General features: G+C 38.9%; 1 protein-coding gene and 1 long non-coding RNA gene across 4 annotated transcripts in view; one reads left to right on the top strand and one right to left on the bottom strand.

Moving 5' to 3' along the window:
• Positions 1–5,414, bottom strand: part of Lrmda (leucine rich melanocyte differentiation associated) — a 1,019,887-nt gene that overhangs the window by 253,622 nt on the left and 760,851 nt on the right. The gene's annotated exons all lie outside the window — the stretch shown is intronic.
• The window catches only part of LOC115029250, a 42,537-nt gene continuing 38,725 nt past the window's right edge, over positions 1,603–5,414 (top strand). For all 3 annotated transcript variants that reach the window (XR_003834823.1, XR_003834825.1, XR_003834824.1), the window contains exon 1: positions 1,603–1,680. This is a non-coding gene — a long non-coding RNA (uncharacterized LOC115029250). The remainder of the gene's footprint in view (positions 1,681–5,414) is intronic.

Here is a 5,414-nt window from a genome sequence, read left to right as displayed (position 1 = left end):
AAAAAAAAAAAAAAAAGAGCATTGGTGGTTCTTCCAGATGGCATACAGTTGCCAGCACCCACATGGTGCAGTCTCTTAACTCTAGCTCCAGGGGAATCCAGTGCCCTCATCTGGTCATTTGGGTCCCAGCATACACACATGATGCAGATATACATGCAGGCAAAACACCCATTCTCATAAAATAAAAAATTAAAAATTATATATGTAAGCGCCGTCCGGCTTTGCAGGCTTAGCCAGCCAGTGCTAACCATACTGTTAATCCGATTCCTGGGGCCTGGGCAGAGTTTCCTTTACCTGTGACTTCACTTTGTTTACAATTGAGGATTTAGGTAAAGTCAAGGTAAATAATTTTTCCTCTTGGCCACCCTGGCTTGATTGTGTTAATATTAAGTATTTCTCAGCATTATTAAATAAATGCCTGTATTGGTTATTTTTTAAAAAATCCTATTCCTATCTCTTATTGCTGAGGTGATCTTGAGGCCATCAGGAATTACTTAACTTTTATATCTAATCTTATGATCAGATTTAGAGAAAAAAAAAACTATGAGCTTATAAAAGAAGAATCTAGCTTATATAAATGTGTAAGAAATGTTTCTAACATTTTAATGAATACTTTCATTGCATTTACTACATACCATGAAGAGTCCCCAGGAGCAGAGGACCTTTGAGTGTGGATATAATCTTATACAACCTATTTATCCAAGATTACTTAATGCCTGTCTAAAGATATTCTCTTCTCTGTCATTATATCATGCAGCCAAGAAGCTCAATAACCTACTTATCCCAGTCACCAATATGCACCAGCAAATTTGCAACTACAACCTATGTATGACCCACCAGCCACTTTTCATCACAGTCATGAGTGTCCTTTATGAATAACATGGATGTGGAAAAAGAAAGTTTCCACTGTTGAGAGCTAAAGAGGAGGCATTTAATTCCAACAGTATTAGGTTGGTGGATGAGGTAAATCGAAGCATGTAAAATGTATTGAACATCATAAAAGAGCAACAGGGAGAGGGTCAAGGAGATGAGCGATGGCTGCAGAATAACTGGCAGCACATCATAGTGTGCCATGGAGGCTGGGAAGCTCGTTCCCTTGATGATTGCTTTATGTCATTGTTGGTGCTCCTAGTCCATCAACTATGACCCTGGAAGCAGCAAACCTCATCATCAGAAAGGAGAAAATGTAAATTTCAAAATAGATATATAAATATCCAGTGACTCTGGGGTTCCATTAGTCATTTATATGCTTGACTTTGGAATGCAAAAATGTAAATCTAAGGCGCTTGCCCAGTCAGAAGTCACCCAGGGTTCATATAATAATCCTGTGACAAGGGCTAACCCAGTGATGGGCAATAAAAGCTAGGAGGCCAATAAGCTCGCCAAACATACCAGGGGGGAAAAAAAAAGCAGGGAAGAGATACACTCTCAATCTCTAAGTGACTGAGAGTGACTGACCAACTAATGAAGTCCATCCCACAGAGTTAAAGATTTCCCAGATGCAGTTGAGGGCAGAAGGACAGAGATGATTTACTCATTGACAAAAAAAAAAAAAAAAAAAAATGCTCCTATAAGCAGACTGCTTCAAAGCTTAGGGAATACAACCTGCTTTCTGATTTAATGCCATTCTAAAGCTGCTTGCAATAGACACACTGAAGGTGAACACATGTTTACACTAAGGTAAGTGGCATCCATGACGCAAGCTCTTCTAACAAGATCCTTAAACACAAGATCGTTATGAGTTATGGTGCGCTGAGTTTGAGCTAACTTCACAGGGATCAGGAGAACCAAAGAGAATAGGCAGAAGCACCACAATGCCAAAGAAATGGAATGTCTTTGAGTCAGCTCCGTGGAATGAAACTGTAGAAGCATGTGACAGCCCAGTCACTTCTATACATAGAGAGGAGATGAACAGAGTATCCAGGAAGGAGATAATTTATTTTACTCTGCTCAGTGCACAGTTGGAGCTAGGGCATTGGAAACAATCTCAAGATTACATGATTGAGGGCAAAAGCATTGCTAGCCAGGCACCTTAGTTCACCTCCTGAGCCTTCCTACCAGGGAGCATCTTCTACAGCTCATTTCCTTGTAATCTATGAAAGTAAGAGGCATTTATTCTATTACTTAGCCTAAAAGTTATCCTTCTAAAATTTGAGGATTAGAGAAATGAGTAATGCACTAAACAAGAATGAAGCAAGAGTATCAGGAGTGAATAAATGGATCAGCATTTGGTGTCCCACATCTATAATTGTAGCACTCAGAAAGTAGAGGTAAGAGAATCCAGAGTTCAAGACGATCTTGTCTATAAAGCAAACGAGGCCAACCTAGGTTACATAAAACCCTGGTTTTAAGTAATAACCTATAACAAGGGGACAATTTCTTTGCTAGATAACAGGCCATCCAATAAAAAAAAAAGCAGCATAGTGTCATATACAGGTTACCACATTTTGAAGTTTTGGTCAGTGGGATCCCATAGAACACTCAAAACGTTACGCTCATTGCTCTTGGTTACCCTCTAGAACTTAGAAGTGAGACCTTACTGCTGAAGACAGTTATCTAGCTGTGAACTCTTCTGTAACAACTGTAACAACTGACATAGAAAGATATGTTCACTGGTATATTAGTGGCACAAATGTTATAGAAATAACCAATCAATGTCTGCTTAAATTTAAAGCTCACTCTGTAAGATGGAACCTATTCCATATGCTATTAACTGGGCCAAAACCTCATTGTTGGCTAGATCATAGGCCCTATGGGGAAACTTAGAACTATTGTTCTGTTAATAGAATATAACAGTGATTTTCCAGAATATGTTTTCATCTTTATACCCATAGCATATCTATCAACCTCATCAGAGAAGCTCCTTTTAACAACAGACAACAATTACAGGGACTCAAAGCTAGTCAATGAGCAGAGAAGAGTGTGTGAGTGCTCAACTCTAAATGGGACATTTAGCTTCCTAATTCTAATATAAGAGTATATGAATGTCAGTCATTTACCTTCTGTAAAGATAATGGGGCATTTCTTAAAACATCTCAATGCTACTTTGTACTTTGTAACCAATGTAGCGTTAATTAGTACTTAACTAATTGAATAAAGGTCTAATACATAGAGTTTATATATGAGATGCAGCACAACATATTTCCAACACAGGATTTCATAGAGCTAAGATGAACCACTTGTACTATTTACTTTTACCTCTTTGTGCTTTCTGATCTGGAAAATGGAGACAATAACTAAGCTTTATTCAGACAATGTGAGAGCTAAGTTAGATGAGATAACAAAGAACTTTATGTATCAGATGGCAATAAGATGGTCCATCTTTATTGCTAACTTCATTGGATTAATGAATGCCAAGGGGATCTGGTAAAAAAAAAAAAAAAAAAAAAAAAAAACACTTTTGGCTCATGCATGTGATGACATCCAGAGATGAATAAATCATGAAGGCTCTATTACAGTTCTATAGGATTCTAACTATCTATTACTTGATGGGGTCATCATATGTGACATTATGGGCTGTAGTGGAAGACAGTAGGTAGTATCTAGTTGGAGGAAATGGGTTACTGATTGGTTTTGTGTGTGTGTGTGTGTGTGTGTGTATAACTATGTGATCACATACATGAGTGTATGTGTACCACAGTTTTTTTAGGAGCACACAAAAGTCAGATATTCCCAGAAATGGAGTTATAAGTGGTGGTGAGCCACCATGTAGGTGCTGGAAACTGAGTCCAGATCTTCATCAAGAGCAGTACTCACTCTTATCCACTGAGCCATCTCTCCAGCTCCTCTGGGCTCCTTTTTATTTCCCTTACTCTTTGTTTCTTGTCCACTAGGAAGTCAAGGATAGCCACACACTTCCAGCCACCATGATTTCTACTTAACTGTTTGGATTACAACATTTAATGTTTCTAGTAACTGGAATCTCTGAAACTATGATCCATATGATGTTGCTTCTATCGGGTGTTTGCTCACAGTGATGATAGAAGCAACCAATACACTTACAAATTCTAACAAAGCAATATAGACTTTGGGGAAGTAGTTGGTCAATAAAGATTACCAGTGTGTGTCAGGGACTAAGAGATAATCCTGTCCTTGCAAAGAAACATTGTATGGAGAAGCAGGTGAAAACATTCAGATTCTATCAACACAGGAAAAACAGAGCAGTCTGGGACATCCTGTGGCTCTTTTTAAAAAGGTTACTATTAATATTATTAAACTTTATTATGCACTTTGACAATCACCTCTTTTGTTACTGTCCTGTTGAGTCCTCTCAACAACTCATTGAAGTAAACACTCTTAATGTTTCATTTTCTAGACTAGTTCATTGAGGCCTCAAGAAGCAAGGTCAAGCGGGGCAGTGGTGGCACACACCTTTAATCCCAGCACTTGGGAGGCAGAGGCAGGCAGATTTCTGAGTTCAAGGCCAGTCTGATCTACAGAGTGAGTTCCAGGACAGCCAGGGCTACACAGAGAAACCCTGTCTCAAAAACAAACAAACAAAAAAAGCAAGGTCAAATGTCACATCATGATTGAGGATCAATTTTAAAACTCAAGCAGTCTAACTTGTGACCTTGACAACTGTGTCATTACCTATTCCCATTTGGAATATTGCAAATGATTTATTTGCTGGTACTTAAAAAAGGCCCTGTCTGAAGCAGAAGTAAACAGTCTGAAACTTTCATGACTACCATCCACTTCTTCTAACAAACTATATCACCCTTTTAGTCGGTGAGTCAGGTTATCATAGATGAACTAAGAAAGATGTTCCTCACTTACGGATGAACTGATAAGAATGTTATGCCAGCATTCATGGAAAAATAAAGGTACCACCTTGCATCCACAGTTACATCTGTTTTGTTCCCTTGAGACTCAGCCTACGAGGCCAGAGCTCTTCAGTATAAACAGTGAGTTCTACTTCAATCCTTTCACCTGCTTGTTAGACATGCAAAGCTTCTGGTCTAGATAGAAATTAAGGAATACTTCCTGAGGGGGATCCCCAGGTGGAAAGGAGAAAAGTCTTGAATGTCTCTAAGACAATGAAGCTAGATGCCTTGAGTTTGAGTTTGGAAGGCATGGTGGCCTACTACCCAACAGGCAGTGGTACTTAAGGAAAATCATATAGCCCAGAACTAACTGAACTTTCTAGTGACTGATTCTTGACATGTAGCAGTCTACTCTCAGCCTTGTTGGTAGCGCAATAATGGAAATGGAGGCCTCAATGAGAGAACTTTAACCACCCAGCCTTTCTTTTGGAAACGAGGTTTCTCATTAAAGAGGTGATAAAGAATTGGAACACTTAAATGATGGGGAAAGATTTAAACAGGACAAGTTCAATAATTCTGCTACTTTTGCTTCCTGTTTTACACACACACACACACACACACACACACACACACACACACACACACACACAC

Source organism: Mus caroli, chromosome 14 (assembly GCF_900094665.2).
Source record: "Mus caroli chromosome 14, CAROLI_EIJ_v1.1, whole genome shotgun sequence".
Classification (NCBI taxonomy): Eukaryota; Metazoa; Chordata; class Mammalia; order Rodentia; family Muridae; genus Mus; species Mus caroli.
The sequence above is the reverse complement of the archived record's forward strand: the minus strand, read 5'-3'. Positions and strand labels throughout refer to the sequence as shown.